The following is a 15,797-nucleotide window of genomic DNA, read 5'->3' as shown; positions in this document are numbered from 1 at the left end:
ATATTATTTTTAATTTATTAATCAATTGTAATCTTCAAAATTACTTTGGTCATTAACACATTTGAAATTGTTAACACCTGAAATGGGCACTTCGCTGTACTTTTATCTGATAAAATGCTTTTCCCTTCACATAGTATCAGAGGGCACATGACATCAACGTGACTTATCACTAGTGATGTTAATACTGATCACTTGCTTAAGGTAGTGTTTTCCAGGTTTCTCTACCATAGAGTTACTTTTCTTTCTTTCCATATGTTATTCTTTGGAAGTGAATCGCTAAGTCCAGCCCATAAGCAAGGAGGAGGGAACTGAGATCCAGTTCCTAGGGAAGGGGCCTGGTATTCACATACGTTATTTGGAATTCCTCTGTAAGAAAAAGTTTGTCCCTTTTTTCCCATTTATTTATCCTCAAAAAATACATACATATATATATATGTCTATGTGTATGTACACATGTGTGCACATGTGTATAAAATCAGCTATCATTCCACTATTTGTGAGTGCAGTACCAAAAATATCAGCTTTGGAAGCATTTACTGAGCAGCAATTATTCTAAAGAAAGCCTACGCCCAGCCCCCAGATTTTGGTTTCTAAATAGCATTCTCAAAAAAAATCAGTATATTTATAAATATAGAAAATGTAGATATTCAGCATAGACAAGACTTCTAAAGAGCCTGACTATGAAAGGAAGAAGATAGGCATTCGCTTGATGTGATCAAAGTTTTGAGTTGCTGTTTTAAAGTAGGAAATGGGAAATAAGCATATTTAAATTTCTATTAGAAAGAGTAAATAGAGAAGGAGTCTTTGATGGCGCAGGAAAGCCAAAGGAAAACTGATGGAGCCAAGTCCCCATGGAGGTAGGAGAGCATGAGGCCCAGGGTAAGTGGAAGGATGAGGCTCAGGGAAGGGAAGGGAAGAAAAGCTACTATGACAGGAGGTAACACTGTTAGGACAGCTGCAAGTAATTATACTGATTGGGGCAAGAAGTTGAAGGAGTTACTTCCTGATCTTTTCTATTTTCTCTGTGATGTAGGAGATGGTTTTAGGAAAGAGTTGGAAAAGCTACCAGAGAGAATACAAGAGTCAACTAAGAAGTGAAAAAGGCCTATGAGTTTATTCAGGAACCTCTCATCCTGTCTTCATCTGTGCAATCTAAGTCAGTTATCTGGGTCATCTGTGTTCCAGTTCACCTATAAAAGAGGACAGGAAGTCTAGAACAAGGAATTTTCTTTTTAAAAAGAAAAGTGGAATCTGCAGACATCCCTTTCACTCACACTCGTTGGTGAGAACTTAGTCCAATGGCCACCCTTTGCTAGGGATGCTAGAAAACACAGGAGACGAGAGGGATTGGCAGGGGGATCTGCAATCTTACAAGAATATCAAAGAAGGACAAAGAGGGAATGGAGGAAGGGGTTGCAGGATGGACTCTGGAGCTTGGGCCGAATCAAGGAGTGAAGAGAAGAAGAACTCAAGAGACTGTGGTCCTGGAGAGAACACAGCCTTTGCAGTAACAGTGAGAAGGGGACAATCGGCATTTGTGATCAGAAAGCAGAGTTTTAGATTTCAGAGGTGGAGAAGTTCAGGGTGGTAACTAGTTCTGAGCTATGACCCAGAAAGTGTGTGACCGATGTGGAGTAAAGGCAAAGATTATTACAGGATACTGTGGAAATTTACATTATTCATCTTTCCAGGTGTCATCTAACTATGGGCCTGTCCTAATGTTGTAAACTTGAGTAAGAAGTTTATTAAAAATTTTACTATAGGCCCTTTTTCAGTTAGAAAAGTTTATTCTAACGCATGGGATTGGCCAACCACCTTTTTTGTAGGTCCTAAAATTTGAATGGATAAAGGAGTTAGGGACCACACATTTGTGAGAACCCTGACCTCTTCAGTTGGCACTTAGTTGCCACTGCCACCAAGTGGCCAGTGGTGAGAACTGCATTTGGTGCTAGAATCGACTGTCAATGAGGCATCTGCTTTCCAAAATACAACTTTTCTTGTAACCTTTTTTTTTTTTTTGAAGGGAGGGTAATTAGGCTTACTTACTTCTTTATTTATCCACTTATTTATTTATTATGGAGGTAGTGGGGATTGAACCCAGGACCTCATGCGTGCTATGCACATGTTCTACCACTGAGCTATGCCTTCCCTGCCCCAAGATTCAACTTTCAAGCTGGGGAAGTCCACCAACTCTCTAGCGTAATATTTCTGTGACAGCTTCCCAGTGAGATGTGCAATACATCAATCTATCAAGTGAAAAATTACATAAAGTGTGTAGCCTGATAGATAATGTATTCTAGAACATTCACAATTTTCTCTGACAACTTAGGAAAAGGTTGTTTTCAGATTGTACACTTATGAAAAAAAAAAGAAACTCCAAAACATTGAAAAACAGAAAAAGTAAGAATTTTTTATAATACCATCTTTATGGACAGACTTGAGTCCTCAAATCCTTGCAAATTTCTCAGCTGAATGGACAAGGCGATGTGGCAGATGACATGAATATGCACAGGGGAAGGGTCATGAGCACGGCCCACTCATATACTCCCACCTTTTTCCTGTACAATGGAGCTATTTTTATTTCATATGTAAGGATACTGTGTACCTTCGAAATACACATTTGGAAGACAAAGAGGTGAAACTGGTCAGAACTGAGAAAAAGGGAGTAAACTTCTGGGTCCTCTCCAATCTCTCCTTGACTTTATTACAGCTTTTCAGTAAAACTAGGTGAAAAGAAAAAAATGGAAGCTGAATAGCATCTTCGTTTATTCAACAAACTCAACAGTTACTTACTGAGCCCTTCCTCTGTGCCAGGTTCAGTCCTGGCATTTCTATCTCAGCTCAAGAAGTGCTGGAGACATAGCAGAGGATTACTGAACCTGATGCAACAGGAGAAATATCAGTTGGGTTAAACCAGTCAGCTCACTTAAATTTGCTCCGTCGAAGTTTTTCATAAATTCCTGAGGATGGAGTTGGATATTTAGATCTACCTTCTCTTTACATACTATATATGGTTTACTATGTATAATTATGCTTAGGGAAACTGGTTAGTCCACAGTATGTAGTTCTCATTCCAAAGATGAAAGGCCGTGGTCCATAGTGAGTCTTTGCGGTTGTCTTCCCCAAAACTCAAACTAAAGCACTTTTCATGTATTTTCAAAGAAAGAAAGTTAGACTGAGTGTTCTCTACCTCAATAACCGGTCAGAATCCTGGTCCCCAGAGTGAGGAAACCCGTTAAAGTAAACCTTCAAGAATGAGGAATTAACATTTTACTTCTATCTGGAAATGCATACCATACCTCCATTTCATACTGTGCTATAATTATTTGTCTGTTTTCCCACAACACTGCAAACACCTCTCCTCACTGGCGGGGATGACACTTTGTCCATCTCTGTACCCCCAATGCCTGGAATAATTACTGGTGTGTAGTAGATGGGTTAGCTTGTTGGTTGGCTGGCTGACTGCTTGGTCCGCTCTCTAGTTTGTTGATTGGCTGGTTGGTTGATTTGTTTCCAATTCATTGTTGACTGTTTCACTGATTGGCTGATTAGTTGGTTGGTTGATTGGTTGATTATCTGGATGATTGGTGGATGGGCTGGTTGGCTAAGTGGTTGAATGGCAGGTTGGCTAATGTCTAGCTGGCTGACTGGTTGTTGAATAGAATGAGTGAATTAGGTCTGACAGTGAAACAGTCTTCCAGGTAAATTGAAAATACCCAACCCTTTAGCCCCTGGATGATTTATTTTAGGGAATGATTTTTATGTTATGGATAGAATTTTAAATTAAAACAAATATCTTCTATAACAAAATTTGAAATTCCTAAATAGTTCAAACTAACTGTTCCAATTGTCCTTTCTAATAATTTCCAAAACTTTTTATTGGTGCAACTTCATTATATCACAAAATCCAAAAAAAAGGAAATTAAGTAGTTCGTTATAACTCCCTTAAGCAGAAAATTATTACTCCTTTAAGGTGTAAAACCCCAATTTTAGCACAGGCTATCCCCAGGAGTATTTGCCAAGGCTTGCCAGCTGCACACAAAATATGACTGAGTGATTACTAAGCAGAATATTGTCAATATTGTCTAGTTTACCCCTGTCTCTCTGCCCTTATATACTACTTTCCTCAAGTCTCTAAGCACTTTGTCCTTGGAAATGGATGGCTTTAAGCATGCTCTTAAAAGTACCATTTAAATGTCACTTAGAAATAACAATGACATGTAGGTGACGAGGTGGCCGAGTGGTTAAGGCGATGGACTGCTAATCCATTGTGCTCTGCACGCATGGGTTCAAATCCCATCCTCGTCGTGCACACTGTTGTGTGGGAGTGAAGTTTTTTAGTGTCTTGTGAATGAGAGCCTGTGCTAGCAGCAGAAGAACTAATATGACAAAAAGAATCATGAAGTTTTACTGACACTTTCTTTAACAGATAACACCTTACCGTAGGCCAACCAATTATGAGTAAATACAATGTAAAAACAGAAATTCACCTAAGAAAAGGGAAAGCCATAATATAGGTCAACTGATCTTTCACTTTGTTTTAAGACATTCTTGGTCATAATGATTTACAGTGGTTAAAACAGCATATATGAGAATTTATGACCATTCTTTAAAAAGTTGGAAAAAATTCAGTATAAATTGTTGCAAGGACCACATCACTAATGGTAAGTTTTTAACATAAGCACCTGTGAGTGTTTGAAATGAACGCATATGCCAAGGCATCTTAAAGAACATAAACAGATATCAACAATGCCTCTGAGCATACAAAATAAACTAAAAGGGAGTCGTTTCCTACATGTTTCCTGAAAGCCCTGTATTCTCTTTGATGCTTGGCATTACAGCTCAGCTTGAAAGAGCTGAACTGTACATGCACCACATTTCTCAAAACTGAGGAGAAAATAAGAAGTATTCCAGGTTATTCATTCATGTTTTAGGCACCAACATGGCTTCTAAGTAAATTTAATAGTAACTTTAATAGTAAATATTAAATATGTAGTATTGGAAAAAGAAAAAAACCAATGAAAGTAATTAAAGTTGATCAATTTAATTCATTGGTCATTTATTTAAAATAAATGTTCCTATACTGATTATAAAATCATTCTAAAATATGGCTGGCATCAGCAGTGGAAAACAACTTTTAATCATTTAGAAACTTAGAGCCATACAATATAAGTCATTGATGTGAAATTAGCAGACTTGAGACGGTAAATGGGGACTTACTAATAAGCAAAGTTTTATAGAGTCTAATTGATTGGTAAGCCTTGAAAATCATTGTCAATTGTTCTAAGACTTCATCTCAGGTTTCTCCATAGCAAGTCTAGGATTTACACAAACTGACTGCCCTTAATAACTTAAAAAAATTCCAAAGTCTATGTTCTATTGAATATTATTATGATATAAAAGTACAAAAAAATGAGATGAGTTTGTGAAGAAATGGGTTAAAGCAACCCTTCTCAGAGCCATTAATGTATCAATGTGGATTATGACTCTCCAAGAAGGAATGAAGAAGTTACATAGTATACAGTGTGTCTCAAACTCTTTTGACCACCATCCCAGTTGTATATTGTCACAATAATTCTTGATGATAAACCATACCAAACTCAGTGGCTTAAAACAACCATCATTCATTCAGATTCAAAGTTGGACTGAAACATCTCTGCTTCAAGCTGCAGGTCTATGGACCGGGATGCTCCACACCTCTCTTCCTCTCCTCAGCCCAGCAGGCTGGCCAAAACAGTTCTTAGGCAATAGCAAAGGTGCAAAAGAGGTGGTGAAAATGCATGGTATCTCTTAAGTCTTAGGACTGTCATACTCTCTAATCCACATTCAACTGGACAAAGCAAGTCACATGACCAAGCCCAAAGTAAAGGAGTGATAAAGTATGATCTATCTGTGATGACATCATTGCAAGGAAGTGGATCCGAGGAGGACTAAAAGATCTGAAACCAATAATCCAATCTCTCACAATCATGAAACCCTGTGTGTATAGGCCACTTCACGGTGAGAAATAGACCCCAGGACCCACTATGTACCCATGTATACACGTGTATACACATGTGTGGAGCAAACTAAACCTCATTCGCATCAGCATGTGTGGTCCGTCATCTCCTTCACTCATTTTGTCAGTTTTATAAGACCAGAATCAATACAGCCCACCCAAAGTTCTTGAACCAGACGAAAGTTTATCTGATAAGCATAGTCAGAAAGAAATCCATGTCTGGGGTGGGACAAAAACAGGTCAGCAGCACCACCCACAGACACCACCAGTAACACTGAAGTGTTTGTCTAGAACCCCCCAGTCCAGTTTCCAGCTTAGAAAAAAAAGCATTAATATTTCAGGGGCAAGGTTTTAACTCTGAATTTGGGCTCCCCTGGGACTCTGTAAAGCAGATGACATCATCAAAAGAACTTGCAGTTTAGAGTACAAACTGGATGGGATTCTACTGTACTTCACTGCCTATTGTTTATCCTAACTTTTACCTCAGTTTCTTTATTAGTAAAATGGGATAACACCCATTCTGTGTACCTGCCAGAGTTGTTTCAAAAAAAATAAATAATATATGTAGTGACACTTTTTAAAGTGCATTAAAAAGGCCACATATCCTCTATCAACACCTAGGGAAATTGTCCAACATAAGCAAGGATGCAATCAAATTTCTTATGGTGTTATTTTCCTGAATAGTGGTCTCTCCCACAGAACTTTTATCTACAAATGCCTAGTAAAGCACAATGCAACACATTGAGCTAGGAAAAAAAAAATGGTTTCTTCAGTCTTACAATACGGCAACAACAACAAAAAGATATATTCATCCCTCATTTAGAGCACACAGTTAGATAGAATTTGACTGTCATCATATCATCATTATTAATCACTGGAACACAGGAGTGAAGTGGCAAATATTATTATTGAGACAGCTGCCTCCAGGTAAGAACTACAAGACACCTCACACCAGTCAGAATGTCCATCATTCAAAATCCACAAACGATAAGTCCTGGAGAGGGTGTGGAGAAAAGGGAACCCTCCTACACTGTTGGTGGGAATGTAATTTGGTGCAGCCATTGTGGAAAACAATATGGAGATTCCTCAAAAGACTAGGAATAGATTTACCATATGATCTAGCAATCCCACTCCTAGGCATATATCCAGAGGGAACCTTAATTCAGAAAGATACCTGTACCTTAATGTTCATAGCAGCACTATTTAGAATAGCCAAGACATGGAAGCAACCTAAATGTCCATTGACAGATGATTGGATAAAGAAATTGTGGTATATTTATACAATGGAATATTACTTGGCCATAAAAAATAAGAAAATAATGCCATTTGCAGCAACATGGATGGCCCTGGAGAATGTCATTCTAAGTGAAGTAAGCCAGAAAAAGAAAGAAAAATACCATATGATACCACTCATATGTGGAATCTAAAAAAAAAAAAAGACAGATGAACTTATTTACAAAACAGAAACAGACTCATAGACCTAGAGAACAAACTTATGGTTACCAGTTGGGGGATGAGGGTGGTAATGGATAAACTGGGAGTTCAAGATTTGCAGATACTGACTAGTATACATAAAATAGATAAGCAAGTTTATTCTGTATAGCACAGGGAACTATAGTCTATATCTTGTAGTAGCTTATGGTGAAAAAGAATGTGAAAACGAATATATGTATATTCATGTATGACTGAAAGATTGTGTTGTACACCAGAAATTGATACAACACTGTAAACTGACTATACTTTAATTAAAAAAAATTAAACTTCAAAAAAGAACTACAAGACAAGTAATCCTTGAGGTTACATGGAAAAGACTCAAAATCTGGTCAGGGATAGAAAAGTTGAACAGAGAAATATACTTCAAGAATTTAACTTGGAGAAAATGTAAAGTTTAGGAACTCATAATGGAGTACTACATTTTTATGTTATCAGAGAAACAGAAAATGCTTTTCAACAAGGCTATTGCAATAGAAGTTTCGATAACAGGTAAGAATCAGCCTAAGAGACAAATCAGATGGTTATTTTTTTTCCTCTTTCCTCAAAGGTGTTATGATGAAATCTCACTTGTTGCACTTACTAACAGATCCTCATACCCTTCTAGAATCTTGTCTGCTAAGTGTCATACTTTAAACTTTCTTTAAGTTCTTTTTAAATTCTCTTTCCCATATTCACTTCCATGGTTTTTCTGCAAGAGATTTTAGAGTACGTGATCATTTAGAGGCAATATCTTTTTGCTTACAACACTAAGGTAACTTCCAGTTGTAAAATGAATAATCAGTGACACTACATTTAAAAAAAATCTGATCTGCTGGATTTTTGAGCCAATTTCTCCAATCTTTCAAGCTTTTCTGATTTTTCTAATTTAATGTGTAAATAGATGACATGTCACCGAGCCACTCTGACCACTCAGCTTGTAGGAGGAGGAAAGATTCTGAAAGGTGTTGTAACTGCCATTATCATATCACTAACTGAGCACTTACTACAAGCCACTTACTACTTTTGCACATGTCATCCCAATGAAGCCTTCCAGCATCTCTGGGAGGGAAATACTACGATCTTCATTTTACAGAAGGAGCAACTGAGGATAAGAGACATTAAAGAACCTGCCCGAGGTCGTATGCCTAATAGAAAACCATAATGCTGGGATGGAATCAGTGTAAAGTCCCCAGAGGCTCCCTTGGGTAAGATGACTTGTGATCCCGCTCCAGCTTTGTCAATGCCACCTTATTTGCTAAGTAGCAACTGAGGCCAGCAGAGCTGATCGCGAGGAAAATACGAAGCTCAACGTCATTATCAAGTAGTTTTTCTGGGTTGAATTAATAGTTTCTCGGAATACCAAAAAGATTTAAACAGGCTAAGCCGAAGTTCCTAAAAAAGAAACCAGTTCGTTGGTGATGTTACAGGTTTCTTCTTTCCTCCTCTCTACCTCCCTCCTTTCTAATGAAACCTCGGGAAAGCGATAAGCGTCTGTTGAAATAAAAAGGTCAGATTTCCATTCCTTCACTTCTCAGCTGAAAACAGCTACAATGTTCACAGGAACTTAGGTGACTATAAGGGTGACTTAAAAGAGACAAGCTCCAGGAGAGCAGAGATGTTTTTACGTTTGATTCGCTAGATCCTCCCAAGCTCCTACAAGGGCGCCGGACACCCAGCGGGCGCTCAGTAAAGATGTGCTGATTGGATGCAGTGGCAAGGGTGAGGCCGCCGTCTGGGGCTCTAGCCTCTTCTTTCTTCCGACACCCCCTTGGAAATGGAGATGGAGTGGGTTCCCGACCTGCCTTAGACCACGGTTCTGGATCCAGACCCTCCCACTCCCCCGCCACCTCCCGGCAGCTGGAAGCAGCTGCGCGCGCTTTGGAGACCAGGGCTTGTCTGCTAGCGCTCCAGTCCCGCAGAGAAGGGCACTCGGGCCGCTTGCCGCCGTGACACTCACTCCACGGGGGGAGGACAGTGAGCATTCAGCTGACGCTTCTGCGGATGGGAGCCCGAGGCCCGGGGAGCAGACAGCCGGCGCGCCCAGGGTGCGGGGCCCGCGCGGGGGACAGCCCGCGCCGGCTCCACCCGCCGCTCCTCCCAGAGGGGCGGGTTCACCGACAAGTGTCGGATCGCTCTGAGCGTCTTCTCTGCAGCCCCGGAAGGTACAGAGTGGCTTCTGCGGAGGCGCCGGCGGGACAGGGGAGGGCAGGTGGCTCGCGGGTTCCGTACTCAGTAAAGAAAATGCAAACAAGTGGGAAAAGAAAGGCAGAATGGTTCTTGGGGTAGCGGCAGCCTCAGCTCAGAAAGCTGGAGAGCGCGGAGCTCATGTATCCTGCATCTCTCCGGGAGGAAAGGGGCTGAAATAGAGTGGCGAAGGCGAGGCATTGATCACTGGGTTATGTTTTCCTAATCAGGGGTTCAAGATGCCTTTTCTGAACTAGAAAATCCAAATCCAGTTCCTCGCCCAAGTTGACACCCCTTTCCCCCTCGGCCCACGTCCCGTGTTCACGCCTTTGGGCATTCGGTTAACCTTATATTACTCATATGTCACATGGTGCGTGCAAGGTCGTCTGAAATGTGCCGAAGCCCTTAGGAAGTTAGCAGTTGTCAGGGAACTGGGGAGAGTGGGAAGAAGGGAGCGTGAGCTTTTGCCCATCAGCCAGAGGCTTCTTACAGCCTTTGAGAAATTCTTTCTAAAAGTTCTTTTTTTAGCAACGAGAGAGAAATGCGCTCTCTTATACTCATTAGTAAGGTTTTGCCCCAAAGTCTAATATCTTTATCTGTAGTGGAATCTTCTTATAAAAATGCCCTGAAGCTACTACTAAATAAACAGGCAGATTTGTTTTCATCTGTGGCAAGCACAGAAATTTCACTGAACTTAACTTGGTGCAAATTTGGGAATGAGGTGTTCTCAGTGAATATTTTCTAACTTTTTAATATTGCGTTTTCTACTTAACCTGTTCGTTTGTATAACTTAGTGAGTAGAGATGTGGAGACAGGGTGCCGACTGGCTGGATATGACTGGATTGGTAGCCCATTGTTTGCTTTTCATGTGGATCATGACATCTGTTTAACGTCACAATTGAATTGGCCTTTTGCAGAGCAGACATGCTCTCATCATTGGTCTTGTGGCTATGACAAGATAATTACGAGGGCAATATTGTTTGACTCCTCCCCTAGCACAGACTGTGAAACTGCACAAAGTAATTCAATTTCAAGAACGGAGTTTTTCTAGCCAGGCAGATAAAGTGCCATCTATGCACGGGCCACCTAATGTTTCTGAAATATTCATGTAGCTTGTTAAATAGAGATTGAGTAGGAAAGAAAACCACCAGGCACTTTAAAGAGGACCCAGGAATAGTCCTATGGGTCCAAGAGGCTGTGAGAGAGCCAATCTCATTTTTAGTGTCAGCCTGCTTTCCTCAAACACCAGACATGGATTTGGGGGAGGACTACTGCTGTATAGTGATAAATCTAGTATCTATTTTCAGAGTTGAGCCTGTATCACTTAATACAAGTGATGGACTAAACGTATAAGGTGCAGCAATTGTCCTCCCAGAGACCCAAACTCCCCAGGTAACTAGGTTAGTCCCAGAGTAGGATATGGGACTTCCCTCTACAGAACCTTTCAAAGCCCACGAGACCCAATGGTCAGGGCAGTGTCTGGTCAGAGGCCCTGGGAAGGAGCATCCCAGCACCTCCTCCTCAAAGGACAAAGGATGGGAAATGCTCCTGTGCCCTGGACCCCACAGGCTGCCCCTCCCCCCTCCTTCCCCCACCCTCTGTCTCCACTTCTGCATTCTCTCATTCTCTGCCCCCAAACTGTCAAATGCCAGGGTTCCAGAATCATGGGTGTATATCCTTTCTCTCCCTGGGGTACCACCTTTTCCATCCCGCGCCAGCACAACTGAGGATGTTATAAAGATATCTCTGAATAAAGCAGGAGATGCACATCTAAGTGTGCCTTCAAGGTTTGTAGACTCCAGAGCCTGGTGCTTCCAAGCAGCCGAATCCCCTAGTAGATCATAAAGATGGGGTGAGGAGCAAGGGGCCTCAAAGACCATGAAATCAGAGTCTAGAATATGGAATTAGGTGCAAGATGTATGGGAGTTGTCAGGAGGGATGAAGATGGGAGAAACTGTTAATTCAGTCAGTAAGCATGTGTGGAATTCATACCATGTGTTTACAGTAGCTTACAGTTTGGGAGAAGGGGAATGTGAACACAGAACTAAAAATCATGAGAGACATACAAAACCTGAGAGCATAGAGGCAGGCGAGACTCAAGCACTGGAAAATAAACCAGGGGATATTTCTCCAAGAGAGTGAGCCATTCCTAAAAGGAAGGGGAGTTTTCCACATCTACAAAGAGGAAAAGAGACCTTCATACAGTGAGAACAGGAACAAAGGCACAGATGTGAGATTGACCGTAACAACAGCAGTAACAACACTGATGTCATGGTACCGTGTGCCCGGGATTCTACCTGCACCATTCGGTTTTCTCACAGTGACCTTATGAGATAGGTTGTATTATTCTCGTTAAACAGGTAGGAGGCTGAAGTTAAAAGAGGTTAAGTAATGTGCCCACATTCTCACTCCTGGGAAGGTAGATCCTGGATTCAGTTCCAGGATCCCCCTACTTAACCACACATACCATTGGCCAGTTCCCCACAGAGGATGAGGATTTTCTCAGAAGCCAACCCCCAGTTTTGAAGGAAACAGCTCTAGCCACATGCTTATGCTGAGCAGCAGATATTTTTCTTTATGGCTACCCTCTTCTTTGTTCTAGAAACTCTTCCCTGCAGCGACGTGTTTAGCAGAAAAGCATCCATCAATTTTATCTCAACTCTATTAAATATAAAACACCTATAAAACCTCCTGTAGGTGGTGGCCTTTGTGTTCCACAGCAATCTCGTGGATCCACAGGAAAGGAAGGAATTGTGGCACACGGTGGTGGGGCAGGGGAAGTGCCCCCTTCCATCTACAAACATTTCTTTCTTTGACTACTCTCTTTTTACCCTCTGACATCTTAAAGCAAAACAAGGTACTTGTGTAGGGGCAGGCCTTGCTGAAATAAGATTGGCGGCAGAGATGGGGCCAGCAAACGGATTTTGGAAAAGAAAAGTAGAATCACAAAGTTTGGAAGAAAGAGCTAGGCCACTGTAACAAGATAGTCTCATATTACTGGAAATTCAGTAGAGTAAGTATGGCCAAATGAGCATGCTAAAAAATGTATTAAGTAAATGAATATTTTGTCAATTTCATTTGCTCCAAAAATACTTGAAAGTGGGCATAAAAGTGTGAGGTACGGGAGCATTAAATAAGAGCTGTTACTTACGAGCACTTACTATATGTCTGTCACAGTGCTTTACACGCATGATTTCATTCAGTCCTCAGAGCAACCCTTATGTGGGTAGGTACCGCCATTCCCCAATTTACAGATGAATATTCTAAGGCACAGAAAAGTGAAGTGACCGGCCCAACGTCACAGCCAGCGTCAGACCCAGGACTTAGTCTTAGGCACTCGGGCTCCAAAGCCTACACTCTAAATCATGACATAAACCCCTGAGTCCTCTTAGTTCCTTTGTGAAATTCTTTGGATATATTAGTGGTTTAAGGAATATTTTCTGGGCTAGTCTGGATTCAGATCAAACACTCTTTCCCACAAACACTCCTCAGCAGGGGACACAACTTAATTCACTCTAGAGTGAGAAAGTTCAAGTCTGAAAAATCCTGGGATGAAAACCAAGTGTGTGCTCAAAAACAAAAACAAAAAACAAACATGAGTCACTATGTTCATTTGAGACTGCTTAAATAATGGTAGCAGATTTTCAACAACAAACAGCTTTTTTTGTCTTTCCAGGATGGGCACTCAAGTGCCTGGGATAGGGGTGATCAGGTGTCCATGCTTTTTTTTTTCCATAAACAAAACATCTTTGTTTTTTGTCTTCAATACAGAATACTAAGTGATAGATAAATGAATTGCTAATTTTTTATTTGCACCACAGCTTAGGACAATTTGTGCTTTGAAAATTAAAAACAATAATGATGATAATAAACAAGCAAATGAAATGTTACCTCTGATGACCAAGTTAAGGATTAGCAGCTAGGAAAACCGCTGTTTTTACTGCAGGGATTGCTGATATTCAGACTGAAATGTCTCTTAGTTTATGAGCACTTGACCTATTTGAAAGCACTGTACCTTATCTAAGGGTTTCCTTTGTTAAATTCACAATCCTATCTTGACATCCACTCAAATACATAATGACTTTTTATCATAAAACCTGCAGCAGAAACGAATACTAAGTTTTTCATGTATCCCTTCTGGGATTGTACCATCTGAATTAATATATCTTTTCTTTAATGTTTTGGACACTGAATAATGTTTTGAACACTGAATATTGACAGGATAAAGAATTTTTCCACATTCTCATTTCTATCATATATCTCACTTACAATTTTTAGGACAGCCAGGGTTCAATTAAACCCTGAAAATCCCAGTGTAGATGGTTGGTGGTGTTTAGTCTCTGGAAAGCTTTTATCAGCAAATTCCCTTTCTCTTTCTCTCTCTCTGTCTCTCTCTGTCTCACACACACACACACACACACACACACACACACACACACACTCACAAACATACCCATACCTCCATACAAAAGCAGCCTCAGTCTCAGCCTGCCCTGTCCTTACCTGGCAACCAGATGGTCCCAGGTAAGGTGATCTCTCTTTAGCATGCGAACAGTCCCGACTCAATGGAGTATCAGGGAGTACATTGACCTTCCTTTGGTCCATCTCAGTCATGGGAGAGTTCATGGTGCTGAGGAAAAGTCATATACCTGGAAACTAGTATGTAGCAAAGCTCCATAGCTGGTTGAGTAAAGCCTGCCAGTGTGCTTTTAGAATGCTTACATTCTTATTAATTTTTAGATAAACTGCCAAACAGAATAATCAGTATATAAATTGAAATGATCATATTAATAAAAAATTCTGTCCCAAACATAAGCCACTAGGTCACATGAGAGCACTTAAATAACACTAGCAGATTTTTAGCAACAAAAAACTCTCTTCTCTAAATATAAGCTTATAGATCAGCTGGGCAACTCACAAGAAAAGGTTTGTTTTTTTTAAACTGTCTTTGCCAAGCAGGAACATCTATTTTTCAGAAATTTTCTTCTTTAATCCTACTTAGAATTTTACCTCACATAATTCTTAAAAAGGATATGAGGTGCATTAGAATTATATTAATTAAAGGGTATTAAATTAATAACAATGTAAATAATTATTGTATAAATTATCAAGAACATTTTCTCTAGTCAACTTTCTAAGGCAGCTCTGTCCAACAGAAAAATAAGCCACCAAAGTAAGCCACATATGTAATTTAAATTTCCTAGTAGACACATTTAAAAGGTAAAAGGGAACAAGTAAGATTAATTTTAATAATATATTTTAACTCATTATATAAACATTATCATTCCCATTTACAATCAATTAACTTGTTATTAAGACACTATTTGATATTTTTTATATTTAGTCTTCAAAATCTGATGTACATTTTATACTTCTAGTCTAACTCAATTCAGACTAGCCATATTTCAAGTACTCAGTAGCAACATTGTCTAGTGGCTGCTGTGGTGCGAGGAAAAAGTCAATTTCACATGCATACTATACCACTTTATTAGGTAACAGGAAAAAATGATGAATAAAACATGATTCCTGCTCCCACTGAGGGAAAAGTGCAGGAATTCTTTCATGCTAGGGACCTTCCTAGGGGGTCCAGGGCTGCTAGCTTATATGTAGCTTTCTGCAAATTAGAGACTCTCTCCTTCCCTGAGTCACTTGACTCCCATCTGGCAGAAAATGGACATAATATGCTGATTTTACTAAAACTAGATACTCCACTACCATCACCCAGAAAACTGTTTAATAAGTATATGAGCCTATAATGTCTACAAAGTAATTGAAACACCACTGTCACCTCTGATCAGTGTACAACCTGCACAGTTGTCCCAGGAGCCCTACTGGTTCCCTTAGCTGAATTCTGGCCATAGCACTCCTCTTCCCAACTGCATCCTTGCCCACATTCCAACCAACATCAGAAAAATAGGACTCTCTATAATACCACTTCAGAAATTCCACTGCCCCCTCACCCTGATTATAACACAAATTGTGAAGAAGGGTACTTTTTTGGTGCCCTGCCCTCCTTCATCTGTACTTCTCACTCCCTTCCCTCCAACATGCTATCTTCCTCCTTTAAGAAAGGCCAATGGATGGCCTATACTTCTAAAGAGCTGCCTTGACCTCCCATGAACTCTTCTAGATTCTAAAAGCT

The 15,797-nt window shown here is 40.3% G+C and overlaps 1 protein-coding gene and 1 non-coding gene across 2 annotated transcripts in view; both read left to right on the top strand.

Annotated features, from left to right (window-relative positions):
- The first annotated feature begins 4,226 nt into the window (after positions 1 to 4,226).
- TRNAS-GCU (transfer RNA serine (anticodon GCU)) lies at positions 4,227 to 4,308 on the top strand. The gene has a single exon. It is a non-coding gene; the product is annotated as a tRNA-Ser (tRNA).
- A 5,265-nt stretch (positions 4,309 to 9,573) lies between these two features.
- The window catches only part of MCHR2 (melanin concentrating hormone receptor 2), a 29,266-nt gene continuing 23,042 nt past the window's right edge, over positions 9,574 to 15,797 (top strand). Inside the window, exon 1 of the mRNA XM_072966291.1 lies at positions 9,574 to 9,633. The gene's annotated coding sequence lies outside the window, so the exon portion shown is untranslated. The remainder of the gene's footprint in view (positions 9,634 to 15,797) is intronic.

The sequence above is a fragment of the Vicugna pacos genome, chromosome 8, assembly GCF_048564905.1.
Source record: "Vicugna pacos chromosome 8, VicPac4, whole genome shotgun sequence".
Lineage (NCBI taxonomy): Eukaryota > Metazoa > Chordata > Mammalia > Artiodactyla > Camelidae > Vicugna > Vicugna pacos.
Note: the sequence above shows the minus strand (reverse complement) of the source record. Positions and strands in the feature narration are given on the sequence as shown.